Below are 17,714 nucleotides of genomic sequence, written 5' to 3'. Positions count from 1 at the left end.
CACAGTGGCTCACGACTGTAATTCCAGCAGTTTGGGAGGCCAAAGTGTGCAGATCACCTGAGGTCCAGAGGCCAGCCTGGCCAACATGGTGAAACCACGCCTCTTCTAGAAATACAAAAATTTGTCAGGTGTGGTGGTGGGCACCTGTAATCCCAGCTACTCAGGAGGCTGAGGCTAGAGAATCACTTGAACCCGGGAGGTGGAGGTTGCGGTGAGCCGAGATCACACCATTGCACTCCAGCCTGTGCAACAAGAGTGAAACTCCGTCTCAAAAAAAAAAAAAATTTTATAAGAAAGAGCCTTTCCTTGAAGCTCTTGTGAAGTGGTAGCTTAATTAGTATTTTGTTGAAAATACTTTCAAGATGCCTAGTGAAAAGCCTACTAAAGTGCTCTGAGATTGGAGTTTAGAACATTTTATTTTCAGGCTTTATAGCCTATTTTCCATTGTGTCAAGTGCAAAGCTACTCTGGCCCAAAGGAAAGGCAGAGAACATAATTACATCTTAGGCCACATTTCATTGTCTTTGCAGCTTTGCTAATCCAGTTGCTCAAGTTCTTTACCTCAATCTGAAGGAATGAAGCATTACATTTTGTGAATGGTGTTCAGCCTGTAAGACAAAATCTCACAAGACCTATAGGAAAGTTTACCATCTGCCTTAAATATTAAAATATCCATCTGTTACTCAGATTAACACATAGAACGAAAATAGAGGTCTAGGAATTATCAAAAGGTACTGCAAAAATACTGTTAGTATAGAACATTTCTGTTTGTAAATAGCACATACATTGATAGATGGGGTATGGGACCAACAAACCAAATTAAAAGAAATTGTTTTTCTTTCAGTACACCAAGGTGTGTTTTCAAAACCAAACACAAGTCTGTCAGAGTATTTGTTGGCTAGTTTCTTAAAAGGCCAAGAGAAAAAAGCTGATGTTATCTTTGGAAAACTTTTGGGAGTTAGGTGAGTTTGTTACTTTCTCCTGGATCACTATTCACATTTAATTGCTTTTCCAGTTCCAACAAGTCCTTCTTGAGAGTTTTGTGGAAAATGGTGCTTCCCTGGAACAAAGAGTAGTTGAGGTTTTTTGTGGAACTCATCATAGTATTATTTGGAGCCTCTGGCTGCATGCATTCAGGATAGATTTTCAGTATCCTATTAATATTATAATAGTACTCCTTTTAATACTTTTTGATGTCTCCATTGAGAATAAAAGGACACAATACCTTTGAAAGAAGAGTTCACATTAGCAGCACAGCCAGCAGTCTTCATCTGGTTTCTCTGATCTCCTACCCCACGCTTCATAATGAATGGGAAATAAGATGTTTATGAATATTTTATATCCTAGACTGGCCATTTTGCCACTATCAGAATTCCCAGCTGCTTTATTTATGGGCCGAACACAAAACTTTTCACTTGATGGAAGAAACCATTTAAACCTCAAATTAAGCAACCCACAGAACCAGGAAATTCAAGGACCATGTCTGTTTTCACCACGATGTCTTTTTTTTTTTTTCCACTAAGTGCGGGGTACCATATCTGCCAGAGTAGGTATTTGTTGAACAAACGAGTATTTTTGCCTACTAGCTTAGTTTTTAAGGAAGTAATTTTTTACTTGATTCATCATAGCTTTAATCCTATTAAATACTACAATAAAAATTTGACAAGACTGATGCAAATATGTGGTGGGCAATAGTTTGCCATCTTCTTCCCTAGTATAGTGTTTTTCAATCTGGTGACTAGAATAGGCAATGGGCTATTAGCAGGATTCATAAGGCCTAGAGTTGAGTTATATGTGACATTGCCACCTATTCATTATGTGACCTTGGGTTTTAACCTTCAAAGTGGGTCTCCCTGGACTAAAAGAATGTGAAAAGACGGGGAAAGGAATCTGTAATCTGAACATGGAATGACTGAGTTACAGACCAGACATTGTTATTGGGAATGAAAAAGTCAATATATTTGAGGGGAAAAAATGTAAACATTGAGAAAGATTTTATAAATCTAATTAGGGGAAGATAGTTATCTCCCAATACTAGAGTGTACCAGAGTGCTTTTAAGGGGAACATTTGGTTACCCTTATTTCTTTTAAAATGGCAGTTTAGGAAATTCTGCCCAGTAGGCCCAGTGTCAGATAGGACTCAGGTCTCCAATGCAAAGACCAAAATGTTAAGTTGAAGACTGAAAATGGGAAGATTTGGAAAGGTCTTTGGAACCTCAAGCACATTAAAGCTTGTAAGTGCTTCATATTCATTAATAACCTAGGCATAGAAGGCCGGGCGCGGTGGCTCGAGTCTGTAATCCCAGCACTTTGGGAGGCCGAGGTGGGTGGATCACAAGGTCAGGAGATCGAGACCATCCTGGCTAACACGGTGAAACCCCGTCTCTACTAAAAAATACAAAAAACTAGCCAGGTGAGGTGGCGGGCGCCTGTAGTCACAGCTACTCACGAGGCTGAGGCTGAGGCAGGAGAATGGTGTAAACCCGGGAGGCGGAGCTTTCAGTGATCTGAGATCCAGCCACTGCACTCCAGCCTGGGCGACAGAGTGAGACTCCGTCTAAAAAATAATAATAACCTAGGCATAGAAAAAAGATACCCTTACTTTCAAGCATAGCCTTTACAAGTTCATGTTAGTTGTCATGAAGTTTAGTGAGGAGTAAATCTATGAGGAAAAACACGAACCATTCTACTCTGGCAAAAGTTCAGAAGAAGCACCATAGACCTGTATACCAAATTTTAAAACACGTTGAATAATGTGAAAAAAAGTATCACATTATGAAAGGCTTTCCTGTCGCCCCTTAATACTTTTGTCTCAGGCTAACATGTTTGTTAATGAGTTACAGTGGTGAAGTTAAGGAAATCGGCTTCCTGTCATAGCATGCCCATTATCCCAGCCATACAGGTTTAATACCGGGATTCACTGTAACTCGATGAAGTCATTCAACAGGTATGTGAATATTTACTTTGTGTGTTGTGCTAGAGTAGCCATTTCTTAAAACTTTGTGGCCTCAGAAAATCCCTTCACATTCTTAAAGATTGAGGGCCCCAAATCACTTTACTGGTATTTTACCATATTAGCAAAATATTTAAATATTATAGCAACAAATGCATTAAAACATTTTTAGTATATATTTTTTGAAATAGGTGCGTTGTTTTACATTTTGGCAATTTGGTTTCCCTAAATGTCTGACTTAAATAGAAGATAACTAGATTTTTGTTTCTTTTGCATTCAATTGGTTACAATGTTACTTGCAGTTTTCTATAATCTCATGTATTATTCATTAGGAAAATATAGTTCACTGAGTTATGTAAATCTCACAAATATTGGCCCATTTTACTGTGCACTACCTAAAATGTCATTGGCCGGGCACGGTGGCTTAAACCTGTAATTCCAGCACTTTGGGAGGCCAAGGTGGATCACCTGAGGTCAGAAGTTCAAGACCACCCTGGCCAACATGGTGAAACTCCATCTCTACTAAAAATACAAAAATTAGTAGCCGGGCATGGTGGTACGCGCCTGTAGTCCCAGTTACGCAGGAGGCTGAGGCAGAATTGCTTGAACCCAGGAGGCAGAGGTTGCAGTGAGCCAAGATCATGCCACTGCGTTCCAGCCTGGGTAACAGAGCAAGACTGTCTCAAAAAAAAAAAAAAAAAAAAAATCATATTCAGTATCACTGTCTCATGAAGTATTGGGAAGCTGTCAACAAGTTCCTGATATTAGACACAAGTTTTCCCAAAATTCTGATTTTGACTCAGCGTTTGGATTTTATCATTGAAAACAATTGCTGTCAGTTGTTAGGCTCTAAGGAAATAATAGGTAATTCAGCTTGCGTGAGTGCTTTTTCTTGAAACAACCATTTCAAAAAGTTACGTACTCAAGGATTTAGATTTAACAAAATGTCACTGCTTTCACAAGGACATTCTTGAGTGAAACTGGTTTTCTTCTTTTGTGGGGGTTCCCACCACAAATGCATGGCAGTGAAGAATAACTTATAGTTTGATGCCACTGCCTCAGTTTGTGCCAAGGTGCCTGAAGTTTTACTTTTACCTACTGTTGTCTTATCACCACTTTTACAAATGTCAACATATAGTTTAGGATAAACCGTGAAATTTTAAAAAGTTATTCTACACTTGCATTATTTCAGGACATGTGTGTGTTGCCAAGCTTTCACGTAAGAGTATCTTTAATTAGTTGATGCACAAGCCAAGTAACAAGTCCAGGCACGTTCACACACGCTTCCATTTATAAGGTATAAGCACAGTCAGCCCTCCATATCCTCAGGTTCTGCATTTGCAGATTCAACCAAACTTGAAATATTTGAAAATATTTGAGAATATTTAATACAATAGTACAAATATAAATACACAATGTAACAACTATTTATATAGCATTCACATTGTATAAAAGTATCTAAAATCTGGAAATGATTTAAAGTATATGGGAGGATGTGTGTAAGTTGTGTGCAGATACAGCGCCATTTTATATAAGGGACTTCAACATCCTTGGGTTTTGGTGTCCTCGGTGAATGGCCAGCAAGGGTGGGGGAGTGGTGTCCTGAAACCAATCCCAAGGCAAGGGACAAATGTATACTTCTACAGATGAGATATTAACTCAGAATTCATGTCTGCACACAAATCTTTAATGACAAGTTCCTGTACCACTCAACAGTGGCACTACTGTGATATTCTACTTACACTTCAGCCAGCAGAGACATTCAGCAATGTGAGATTTTTAAAGTTTCTCAGCTATTGTGTATGTTTCTAGAGTATAATAAAGTAACAGATACGTAAGTAGTGTTTTCATTTCTAGCTTTAAAATTTTTTTTTTTTACAGTAGTGGCATACCTGCATTAAAAAATAGTACCTTACCAAAAAAAAAAAAAAAAACACTCTGAATGATTAGTTTCAAAATGATGCCACAACATAGGTGGCACCAACACTATTCAAAATCATTCCATTCCCATCTCTAAAAAAATTTTTGGCCGGGTATGGCGGCTCACGCTTAACAACTCGACATTTTGGGAGGCAGGATCACTCAGGGCTAGGAGTTGAAGACTAGCCTGAGCAACATGGCAAGATCCTGTCTCAAAAAAAATTATTTAAAAAAAAATTTTTTTTCTTTTTTTTTTTGAGACGGAGTCTCGCTCTGTCGCCCGGGCTAGAGTGCAGTGGCCGGATCTCAGCTCACTGCAAGCTCCGCCTCCCGGGTTTACGCCATTCTCCTGCCTCAGCCTCCCGAACAGCTGGGACTACAGGCGCCCGCCACCTCGCCCGGCTAGTTTTTTGTATTTTTTTAGTAGAGACGGGGTTTCACCGTGTTAGCCAGGATGGTCTCGATCTCCTGACCTCGTGATCCGCCCGCCTCGGCCTCCCAGAGTACTGGGATTACAGGCTTGAGCCACCGCGCCCGGCCAAAAAAATTTTTTTAAAGCCCAGACTTGGTGGTACATGCCTATAGCTCCAGCTATTCGGGAGGCTGAGGCAGGAATATCGCTTGAACCCAGGAGTTTCAGGCTGTAGACTATGATGGTACCTGTGAATAGCCTGGGCAACATAGCAAGACCTCATCTCCAAAAAAAGACAAAAGAACTAAATTATTCTACTGCAGACATGATAAGGTAAGTATCTCCAAAGTAGAATGACAGGTTTCATATTTTCATTAGTTTGAGTCTGTCCTTCCAAATCAATCTTGTTTTTTATTAGTATACAGATGGTATAGCCGATAAGTAAATGAGAAGCAGTCTTTTAAAGCCATCAATCCATTCTTAAATGAGAAAAATATAAATATTTTAGAATAAAGTTATTCTAAAGTCGTAAAATTTTTAAATTTGGATATTCTGGGAAAATATTTAAACCACTATTGCAAACAAACAACAAAATGTACTTATGTTTATGCTTAGGCACAAAGAAAACTACAGTATTTTAAAATAACAATTGTAGAATATTGAGGTTGCAAAGATTACTGAAGGCATAACCTAAAAAGTGAGTTGATTTCTAAAAATGGGAAAAGGGGAAAAAAATAATTTCTAAAAACAAGTATGCATACCTAAACCTAACAACACCTTAGAAATTTCAAGTACAGCACCATTCATTAACATCAATGAGGATGTCATCACACATCATGCAGCCTCTGTACACTGTCAGAATAAATGAAAAAGGCAGGCATCTTGCTATCATGACAATAGTTTTGATCTCGCAGACCTCTCTGTGCTTAGGCAATGGATAAAGCCATAAGAACTGTCCTGCCCGCAAGGAGCAACCTAAAGTAGGAAAAAAACAAAATTATACAATTATTATTTACAATTGTGAGAAGAGTTCTTGAAACATTCAGATGGAGGATACAGTGTAGTAGGGGTGAGGGTATCAAGAAGGCTTCCTTGAGAAGTGATGTTCTGAGACCGTTCTCTCTTCTCAATAACTGATATTTGGTTCCTGAATCCTTTAACTTCCTTACCATTGTCACTCCTAAGCCAAAGCTCATTACCTCATGTCTAGAATACTGTTAAGAGAACCAATTAAGTGGTCTCTGTAGCCCTCAATTTATTGGTGTATCTATGGGAAAATTGCTCAAACTCTAAGCCTTAGTTTCCTACTCTGTAAAATGGGGTTTTATATATAAGGAACATACTAAATACACAGGTATACCTCAGAAACACTGCAGGCTCAATTCTAGAGCACTGCAATAAAGCGAATCTCATGAATTTGTTGGTTCCCCAGTGCATATAGTTATGGTTACACTATACCATAGTCTATATTAAAAGTGTACACAGTAGCATTATGTGTAATTGATATACGTCACTGCCAAAAAAATGCTAACAATCTTTTTGCTGGTGGAGGGTCTTGCATCAATGTTAATGATGGCTACTGACTCGTCCGGGTGGTGGTGGTGGTTGAAAATTGGGATAGCTGTGGCAATTTCTTAAAAGACAATGAAGTCTGCCACACTGACTTCCTTTCACAAGACTTCTCTGTAGCATGTGATGCTGTTTGATACCATGACAGCATTTTACCCACAGTATAACTTTTTTTTTCTTTTCCTTTTTTTTTTTTTTTTTTGAGACTGAGTCTCGCTCTGTCGCCCAGGCTGGAATGCAGTCAGCTCACTGCAAGCTCCACCTCCCGGGTTCACACCCTTCTCCTGCCTCAGCCTCCTGAGTAGCTGGGATTACAGGCATGTGCCACTACGCCCGGCTAATTTTTTGTATTTTTAGTAGAGACGGGGTTTCACCGTGTTAGCCAGGGTGGTCTCGATCTCCTGACCTCATGATCCACCCTCCTTGGCCTCCCAAAGTGCTGGGATTACAGGCGTGAGCCACTGCACCTGGCCCCCCTCTTTTTTTTTTTTTTTTTTAAAGACAATCTCACTTTGTTGCCCAGGCTGGAGTGCAGTTGTGCCATCTTGGCTCACTGCAACCTCCTCTTCCCTGGTTCAAGAGATTCTCCTGCCTCAGCCTCCCAAGTAGCTGGGACTACAGGTGTGCACCACCACACCTGGCTAATTTTGGTAGAGATGGGGTTTCACCATGTTGGCTAGGCTGGTCTTGAACTCCTGACCTCAAGTCATCTACCAGCCTTGGCCTCCCAAACAGCTGGGATTGCAAGCGTGAGCAACCACACCCAGCCAGTAGAACTTATTTCAAAATTGAAGTCAACTCTCTGACACCCTGGCACTGCTTTATCAACCAGGTTTCTGTAACACCTAAATCGTTTATGGTCATTTTGACAATGTTCACAGCAACTTCACCAGTAGATTCCATCTCAAAAAACCACTTTCTTTGCTCATCCCTAAGAAGCAACTCCTTATCCGTTCAAATTTGATCATGAGATTGCAGCAATTCAGTCACATCTTCAACACTGTACTTCCAATTCTAGTTCTCTTGCTATTTCCACATCTGCAGTACACAAAAGGCATTCAGTAACTATTATTAGTTCACTTCTTCTACCGATGTCTCCATTATCTTTTGCCTATAGTATGCACTAGAGTATGTTACCATTATTTGTTATTAGTACCACCTCATTATTACATTATTTGTAAGCAGTACCTGAAGGTCTGAGATTAGATTTTAAATCAAGGTCAGTAAAAATAGAAAAGGCTATGAAGACTGTTGACTAAGTTTACCAGAATCCATACACCAGAGATGAGATTAGTTAGGTGATAAAATAACCATTCTATAAACATGATCTGAAACTATGTTACTATTGTCAGCAGGAAAAGTCAATTTTACATATGTTTAAAAAAGAAAAAAAAAAAACCCAAAACCAGAAAACAAAAGGTGACAAAGTATCAGGACAAACAAAAGGTCACTTATGACTGATCTCTAGGAAAAAAGCTGGAAAGCAGGATTATTAAATGTAACCATGACTAAGATAAAAATCAGAGGCAGAAAAAAAAAAAAAAATTCAGAGGCAGAAAGTCTTTGTCACCAAGAAGATACACTGCATAACAGAAGCAGAAACAATTCATCAGGATTAACCCTAGTCTAGATAAAACTATTTGATTCAATACTAACACTTCTCTAATAATCCAATATATTATCCAATCTCAAGAAGAGAGAGTCACGGATAAGAAGTCTTCTTGAGAAGTATGTCCTCTAATATAAACTAATATGCCACTAAGAAAGCAACCTGCAAGTCCAGTACCAGACTTCTGGATTTGTGACCTAACAAGGTGCTCTACAATTAACCTAATAGTCAAACTAGAGTGTTGCAAACCAGAATTATATAATTATGCCAAACCTCCATTCACAAAAAATATATGGAAGTAACCTATCTAGTTTAAATTTTGCAAATCTAACACACACACACTAGCCCTCACTAAACTTTCACCAGTTTTCTCATGCAAGTACAAGTATGTAATATACTTAATAAATTTGTCTTACAAGGGTAAGAAGTAGTATGTAACTACTTGAAAAGGAGATAGGTAGCTGGTTAATTTAAACAAAAAGCCCAAGGAAGTAAAGCACAGGAAAAGGATAACTGCAATGGTTAATACAGGAAACCCAAAGAACTGAATGGTGGGATAGATGTTTTCAGAGACCACGAGGCATCAGTTTCCTCTATGAATAGAATATTAGGAGACACAGGTTAAATGTGACCCTGAAGTCTCTCCCAAAAAGTAGCCTTGTTTATATGTTTTGTGAGCTTAACTATTACTGGAGAATCAATTTCACATATAAACCAACAAAACTAACATTAATTGAGCTCCCAGCTCTGTGCTTAGGCACTGAAAAACAAATCACTTTCCTTAAGGATTGCAATTAAGCAGGAGAAACACAAATAAAATGAACTTCTCTTTTTCAAAAAAATGTATTTCAACATTCCTTTTAAAAGGAAAACCTGACCTGCAAGTTTCCAAAAATATTACTATTCCTCTTTGCCTCTCAAAATTCCCATTGTTGTTTTTTAGGAGAAAAAAAACAGTTCATTTGAGGAAAAATTGAGGGACACATACTGTACAACTGAGAAGAGTTTCTCTGAAATTGTAATCATTTTTGGCAGGTAAATAGGCATATCCGAGTCAGCAAATCAACTTGAAAAGATACTGAATTATACTGCCTGCTCTATGGGGTTCCACCTTCCCCAAAAGAATTCAGAATTTTTGGGTGGTCTGAGAATCTGCATTAAGAGAACTCTCAGCACACAGGAGGTTTGAAGACCGCTGACCTAAGGGTCTTATTTTCTAAAGAGAAACTTTAAAATGTATTTTTTAAATGTATTTTTAAAAGTATATTTAATGGCCCAGGGCGGTGGCTCACGCCTGTAATCCCAGGACTTTGGGAAGCTTAGGCAGGAAGATCACTTGAGCCCAGGAGTTCTAACCTGCACAGCACAGCAAAACACCATCTCTACAAAAAAACACAAAAAAATTAGCTGGGCATGGAAGCATATGCCTGTAGTCCCAGCTACTCAGGCGGCTGAGGCAGGAGGATCACTTGAGCCCAGGAAGTTAAGGCTGCGTAAACCATGATTACACCACTGCAATCCAGACTGGGTGGCACTAAGACTCCATCTCAAAAAAAAAAAAAAAAAAGATAATTAAAATGTATAAGATACTATATTAGCATATAAAAAGCATTTGGTGTTAAAATGTTGGTATAATAATTCCTCAGATAAAACTTATTTTGTGATTGTTTTCTGTAACTCAAGATATGATGCTTAGAGCTCCTCCAATCAAGTGTTTCCAAGAAGTAAAAACTTGTAGGACAGAAATTTAGGCTGGGTGCATTTATATCATACAGACCTATTCTTCATTTAAGTTCTGATATATTTAACTATGTAGCTCCTGTAACAGTTTAATGGAATCTCACCTCCCTAAAATTCATTATGCATTTTTTTTGAAATCCAAACTCATTAACACTTGCTTTCACTGTTGTCCAAGGCAGGCACATCTTTAAAAATGTTTTGTTGGACTTAGCTTTCAGCTAAATATATAAAAAAAATAAATAAATAAAACAAGCAGTTAAATAAAATTTAATGGGCCAGAGAGCTTCAGCTTTTATTTCCTTATTGCTCAATACAAAGAAACAATCAATGTCCATGTATTCTGTAATCCACAGAATAAGTCTGGGGCTACAGCTACACTGTCCACAGTTGCAATTTAAATTAGATAAAATTCAGTTATTCAGTCATGCCAGCCACTTTTCCAATGCTCAAGATGAATAAAATGTCAAACCATAAAGACATTTACATGTCGCTCAGTCCACTTACTTAGGGTTCGCTAGACATCAGAGTATACTAGGAGCTCAGGAGTACAAGACACAAGACACTGTTCCTTCAAAAAGCTCAGAATAGTTAAGATAGTTTAAATCAGCAATGACAACAACCCGAGAAGTACTATGAGCCACGCAGTACAAACTGCTCAGGAGTCAGGAGAAAACTCCTTTTTTAATAGGGGAGTTTGGCTCAGAACAACAGACCATGGAAGGCATGACCAAAGGGGAGATGACATTTGAATCTGCAGGATTAAAAGCAGCAAGGGTAGCATTCCAGAAAGAACCACTTCACAAAGATATATGACAATGTCTATGATTTGGGTAACTGCAATTCATTCCATGTGACTTCAGGAGAGAGGTCATGTTTGTGCGTGTAATATGTGGAAAATAGTGAAAAATGAAAAAGCTTTTAAATTGAGGTAAGTCTATCTGGGGACCTTATGCATCACATTCACGAGGACAGAATTCATCCTGTAAACCAGGGGTGTCCAATCTTTTGGCTTCCCTGGGCCACATATACAGGATAGCTGATGAGAAAAAAAGAAACAAAAAAACCACCACCACCACCAAAAAAACAAAACAAAAACACCCCGCAAACAAATCTAACATTTTAAGAAAGTTTACAAATTTGTTTTGGGCTGCATTCAAAGCTGTCCTGGGTCCCATGCACCCGCGGGTTAGACAACTTGCTGTAAACAGTATAAGCCAGTAATGGAGTTTCATCTGTCATTTTCACGTTCTATCTTCCTTTAGGACAATCATTCTAACAAGATGTAAGATGGATCAGAATATAACACTAAAGACAGAGACAGCAATTTGGAAGCTATCACACAGGCATCTGAGCTCAGTTACTAACTGTTGAGAACAGAAATAAAGGGATGCTTCGAAAGGTATTCAGAGGAAGAGAAAGGGAGATGTTGCCTAACCTCAGGTCCAATTCTCTGTAAAGCAGTAGTCAAGATCACCTGGACTGTGAAGAGGGTCAGGGATAGAATCCCAGCTAAGGAAATAGGATAAAATGAAAATCCAGGTAAACACTTAAAGAACGAGAACTAGGGAGGAATAAAAGCACTGCTGGGTAAGAGTAAGGCCCCAGCTCAAGCCTTAATTTGTGGTGGAACCAATCTATCTGGTTTCGTGAGTCACCAGGCTACCCAAGATCAAGAGAGGGAGAAAGCTAGTGCTATGTCTGAATACTGGATGAGCAAGTACAACAAATGGAAAATGGGATCAAGTATGAGTGAGAGTTGCTAAGATGCCTGGTAGGGATGCAAAGGGGGAGAGAGCCTGGGGGGAGGTGGAAGGAGGGAAGCACTGGTTTCTCAAGCAAAGGCTAAAATTTTTCTATTAAGATTTAATCTGATGCTACACTTTGGGGGTGCAGCAAGGGTCTCAAATGGCATAAAACTTAGGTGATCATGCTTTAATCTACGTCTATCTCTAGAAAAATACCCCAAAAATGGTAAGTAGTGATAATCTGCACTCTAGTTGCATAAAATCAGCCCCAGGTGAATGACTAGGCTCTATTTCCCTACCCCACCCTCATTACAATAACCTCGACACCAACTCAAGTCCGTGGGAAGATAACTAATCGGACTCGCCCCTCAAATCTTACACCTGCTCACTCCCCTGCAGGGCAACGCCCAGGCACCAAGTTAGCCCCTTAAGCCTAGGCAAAAGAATCCCGCCCATAATCGAGAAGCGACTCGACATGGAGGCGATGACGAGATCACGCGGGCGGGGAAAGGAGGGAGGGCTTCTTCAAGGCCCAGGGCGGTCCTTACAAGACGGGAGGCAGCAGAGAACTCCCATAAAGGTATTGCGGCACTCCCCTCCCCCTGCCCAGAAGGGTGCGGCCTCTTCTCCGCCTCCTCCACCGCAGCTCCCTCAGTATTGCAGCTCGCGCCGGTTTTTGGAGAACATGCGCCTCCCACCCACAAACCAGCCGGACCGACCCCCGCTCCTCCCCAACCCCCACGAGTGCCTGTAGCTTGTCGGGCTTGTCTTGCCCTTCAGGCGGTGAGAACCCGGGGCGGAGCCGCCACCGTCGCAATCCAGAAGTCTCGGCCGGCAGCCCGCCCCCGTTTCCAGCGCGCGCTTCCTGCCACGTTGCGCAGGGGCGCGGGGCCAGACACTGCGGCGCTGGGCCTCGGGGAGGACCGTACCAACGCCCGCCTCCCCGCCACCCCTGCGCCCTGCGCAGTGGTTTCGCTCATGTGAGACTCGAGCCAGTAGCAAAGGCCCGCTCCCACAGCATCGGCAGCCAATCAAGTGTCGAAAGCAAGCAGGCGGCGGGTAAACCGACTCCCCCGAAGGAAGGGGAGGGTGGAAGGACGCCCGCGCCGGAGCCCAATTTCACTGACCCTCCCCTCAAGCGGCGGGAGGCCGGCCGCGCCCGCACACCCAGCATCACCCCACCCCACCTACCTATCCGCCCCACCCAGGGGGCATCGCGAGCGTCAGCAGGCGGCTGCGCACTCCCGACTCTGTAACTGACAGGCGCTTTACTCCAACCAGAATACGCCATTTGTGTTTTCACACACGGCGGGAGGAGAAATGGCCAATCAGCGACAAGCGGCAAGCCGGAAGCGCTCCTCCCTCTGCGAGAGCAATGGCTCCGTCCGGTTTCGAGCATTTTCCGCTCCCTTCTCCCTCCCCCTCCGGTTGCCGCAGGGCGGGCCTCCCTCCCGCCTGCATCCAACCACCCCTTTCCCTCCCGAGGTAACAAACATTATGTTCCCGACTTCCCACGGGAAAGGCAACCCCCGCAAGCCACCAGACGGTCACCCCGGCCACCCATCCCCCCCAGTACACCGCACCTCCCCTTCCACCAGAGTTCCGCTCCCCTACCTAGCCGAGGCTCTCTGAGGAGCCGGAGCCCCAGAGCACAGCCTCTTCTCTAGGCGGCCCCGGCGGCTTCCGCTGATTGGCGGCGAGTGGGCCAATGGGTGCGGGGCGGTGGGCGGAGAGGCCAATGGCGCGGCGGGAGGGGGCGTGTCCCGGGTGCCCCTGGCGCCGGCGCTGGGAATCCCCGTGCGGTCAGTGGCGTTTCCGCTCGGGCAGCGGGCTGAGTGAGCTGCCGCCGCCGCCGCCGCTGCCGGGGGAGGGGCGGCCGCCGCCCGCCTGCGCTCAGAGACTCACGCAGCCCCAGTCCCGCCAGTCCGCCAACACAGTAGTGCCGGCCCCCCTCTTTCCCTGGCCCTCCCCCCTCCCCGCCTTTGGCTCGCTCCGCCTTTCTGCCCCCCACCCCCACCTCACGGGTACGGGCCATTCCCGGCCAGGAAACGCCGTGGCGCCGCGTTGGGCCTAACTCGAGTCCTGCCGCCTCCCGGGAGTGCCGTGCGCCGCAGCCCGGGCCCAGGCCCCGGCAGCGCCTGGGACAAGGTAAGGGTCCGACAGAAAAGAGACCGAACCTCACGATCGGGCCCCAGGGGTGGGAAGGGTCACCTCCTCCGTCTCCCCGCGCTCGCTCTCCTTGGGTCGTGGGCCTGGCCCTCCCCAAGCTCTTAGCAGGAGGATGCTGCCCCTTCTCATTCCCCTCGCCGCCTCGCACACACCGTTGCAGCACCCCATTTTCCCAGGGAGAGAGGCCCCGTCTAACCTAGGCGACCGAACTCCCCTTTTCATGTCTTTCCTGGGTCAGGACGCTTCCCCTCCCCCCACGCCTCTTCACCCCCCTTCCTGGGAACTGCCTACTCTACGTTTACCTTTCTCTTGAGGAGAGGCCTCTCGCTGCCCTCCGCTCTAAATACACAGGCATACTTTTTTTCTCTCCCCGATACCCCACTCCCTACCCCCGTTCTCGCGGCCTTGTGACAGACAACTCTGATGGCTCTGGGGACCGCGATCTCCCCTCCGTAATCTTCCTGGACGCCTTCCCTCTCGTTTGCTGGCTTCCCACCTCAGATGGCTGCTTCCCAAAGGCATTACCTTCGCCACCCCCACCACACGTTCTCTGGCTCCCCGTGGCGTGTGCCCCAGCGTGTCTGAGATAGCCTTATTGAATGTGTAGGGTTCGAGCCTGGAGTTGAGCCAGATTGTGTCGTTTTACTTGCCTTGGGCGTGGAGAGCGATCTTGTGAGAATATCTTCAAAGGCAGAAAATTTTACCCTTTATGAATTCTCTTTTCCTCTGCCTGTAAGTCGGGAATGTAAAGAGGAGGGTAGGAAAGAGCCCTGGTTCAAGTAGGTAAATCGCGTGAGAGGGAAAGTTTAACTGTTGGGAAAGCCCCTTCTATGCTAATTGATTCTATAGAGCCCTTGCATGTCTCACTTATTGGGCGTCAGTGGTCTTTCTCTCGGATACGGATGCTGCAGCCAGCTCTGCTGGTCTGGTTCAGGGGGTGCGTGTATGACCTGCATTTTCTGCTTTCTCATGTTACTTGTGCAATGTATTCACCAGTAACTCATTTCTTTCCCAGACCTCTGGGTTCCACTGGGCTTTGTCTATATTTAAGTTCATTTCTCTAGTTTCCTTCGTGCACATAGGTACTGAACGAATCCCCAAGTTCTCTGCTAATTCCCTTCATCACTTGACTAAACAAGTTGTTTTTAGATGATATATTTGTGACCAAGGTCGTATTTACATTTCTTTGTTGGGCAGATGTTACATAGCTATACTTGTGATTGGGGAGGATCCAGCTGAGTGGAGTGTGCTGAGCTTTTCAGGAGAGTGTGTACTCCCTATTTGAAATTATTTTTTGGTTGTTAATTTTTTTATTATTGTTTTTAGATCACAGAAAGTTGTAAATGGTAATTTTAGATGTGTGGGATCTGAGCTAGGACTAAAGCAGAGAATACTCACATAAGCAGAGGTTTCTGGACTCCATGGAGGACATAGGGCATTTTTTTTTCTGTTGGATTTCTTCCAGTCTTCTCAGGATCATTAGTTCTCTTCTGTAGCCAAAAATTCTGGCCTGTTATGGGATTAGAGTCTTTAAGGTTTACTCACACTGTCATTATGTGTAGAAAAATGAATTATGCCCTTTGGTAGGACATGACACAAGGCTCTGTTTCTAGCTGCAAATTTAAATTAGACTGTAGAGTGCTTGGGAAATTGGCTTGCAAAAGACGAAAGCTTAATCTTCACTTCTAAACTGCTGGCTTAATTAAAATGGATATTTAGAATTTGGTAAATGTTGATTTTTCTAATAAAAGGCCTTGGTTTAAAAGGGTGACCTTAGGATTGTTTCTTTCTAAAAGCATAATTCCAGCCCTTCTGGCATGGAGCACTGGTTCAAAAAAAAAAAAGTGTGTGTAAGGAGTGGGGGTGGGGTAAAGAGAAGGTTGTTCCTTTGGGTTGGATCACAGGGGTGAGTATACAAGGCAGCAGCAGCTGCTGGCTCTGGAGCTCTGGTTGCTACGTGAGAAGCTTGAGTAGTGCTGGCTGCTGTCTCCAGGGAAGGACAGCAGTGCAGCGTCCATTAATGCTGCTGGCTGCAGGGAGCAGCACTTAGGCGATGGCTGCTTCAGGACTAAGAAGAAACCTTGCTTTTCTGGGAATTTTCACTGCTGAGCTGGTTTGCTTTTTATTGGTGGGGAGATGGGAATTAGCAATTCATAACCTCCTACCCATTTATGGGTATTGGCATCTGGAAAGTGGATCATAAAGACTTTCTTTTTTTGTTTGATTTGGTTTTTGCTTTTTGGCAGATATTTGTTTTTTATCTAGATATTTGTGCTTGGATAGGACTAAAACTTCCATTAGAGTTTTAATTTTTGAATCAGTTAAAAAACCCAAGTAATAATTTTAAGGATCTTTCTGATAACCACAATGGGAAGAAAATAACAGGAATTTTTTTCCTGCAACTGACATATCATGTTTTCCTCCATCTCTTTAATCATAGAATCAATTCTTACTATTTTGTTATGTGTCTCCTTTCTATTAAACCATATTTATCTTATAGATGATTTGCTAAACATTTTACTAAGCTTGGACTCTTAAACTCTAAAAAAAAGGTGCCATTTTGGAGTGGTTTCTAAATAAATATTTCTTTTTAATTTGTGTATTAGTAATAAACTTCTCCGGATTAGATATTTTCTTTGGAGTTTGACTTATAAGATTGATTCATTATATACTTGTTGGATATAGCCTTCTGACATCACAAATATATGTCTTTGGCCATAATCCATCTGAAATGTAGGACACACCAGAAGAAATATGCAGAAATCGAATAAGTCTAGTTCAGGATACTGAGAAGATGGCCTCTGAGCCCCTTAGGTGATCTCCCCTCCCCCACAACTCTTGAACATTAGGATGATCTCTGATTAAGCAAAACAATCTGAGTGTGGAAAAGCTTGAAGGAGAACCACCATCACCAATTATATGCGATACTGGACATATGCATGTGTGCTGTTTTTCTCCCCCAAGACTAATGTATCCTATACTTTTTTCTCCTCAGAATTTTGATTTGTTCATTTTTGTGTAAATGTACTTAAATCTCATAAACACCTATAATTTGTAGTATGACTGGCATTTGTGGCAGAGAACCAAAAAGAATGGAAATGAGTTTTGTCATTCACAAATGTGGCTCACGTTGTCCCAGTAATAAAAGCAGACCAGTGAAACAGAACCTTTAATGGATACTATTTTAGGAGGTTCCAATTCTTATTACTATCACATAGATAAGATGCAATAGCAGATAAATATGATTTCATGTATACTGGCTGTTTGACATAACTTAGGGTTTAAGATAAAAATGTCTGTAGTTATTTACTATGTGGCTTAAGTTGCCATATAAAATAATTGCTTTTTCACTCGAATTTCCTGTTGTTTGGAACCTTTTGTGCTCTTGATATAATCATTTTCTAGAGGATCATACAGGGCCTTTTCATAGAAGGATTTACTTAAGTAATAGCCTTGAAAACTTTTTTGTATCTTTTGATACTGTTTTCTGTCCAGGTACTGACTTTCTGAAATTATTCTGGCTTTTCTGGGGAGAATGACTATTTCATTTTTACCTTTGAATGGGGAAATAATAAATTGCAAAGTACAAATTTGCAGA

At 42.5% G+C, this 17,714-nt stretch overlaps 1 protein-coding gene and 1 long non-coding RNA gene across 14 annotated transcripts in view; one reads left to right on the top strand and one right to left on the bottom strand.

The window, feature by feature from the left end:
* Positions 1-1,468: 1,468 nt before the first annotated feature.
* Positions 1,469-13,680, bottom strand: LOC140709838 (uncharacterized). The gene is made up of 2 exons (XR_012090596.1): positions 13,562-13,680; positions 1,469-6,259 (listed from the first exon to the last, which is right to left on the bottom strand). It is a non-coding gene; the product is annotated as an uncharacterized lncRNA (long non-coding RNA).
* Positions 13,681-13,751: 71 nt separating this feature from the next.
* The window catches only part of SETD5 (SET domain containing 5), a 95,695-nt gene continuing 91,732 nt past the window's right edge, over positions 13,752-17,714 (top strand). For 10 of the 13 annotated variants that reach the window (XR_012090593.1, XM_007985112.3, XM_007985104.3 and 7 more), the window contains exon 1: positions 13,806-14,095. The gene's annotated coding sequence lies outside the window, so the exon portion shown is untranslated. Of the gene's footprint in view, positions 14,096-17,714 lie in introns of all 13 variants that reach the window. The other 3 variants (XM_007985115.3, XM_038002500.2, XM_038002502.2) reach the window with 1 other exon arrangement.

This window comes from Chlorocebus sabaeus, chromosome 22 (assembly GCF_047675955.1).
Source record: "Chlorocebus sabaeus isolate Y175 chromosome 22, mChlSab1.0.hap1, whole genome shotgun sequence".
Taxonomy (NCBI): domain Eukaryota; kingdom Metazoa; phylum Chordata; class Mammalia; order Primates; family Cercopithecidae; genus Chlorocebus; species Chlorocebus sabaeus.
This window is presented reverse-complemented; position numbering and strand designations above follow the sequence as displayed.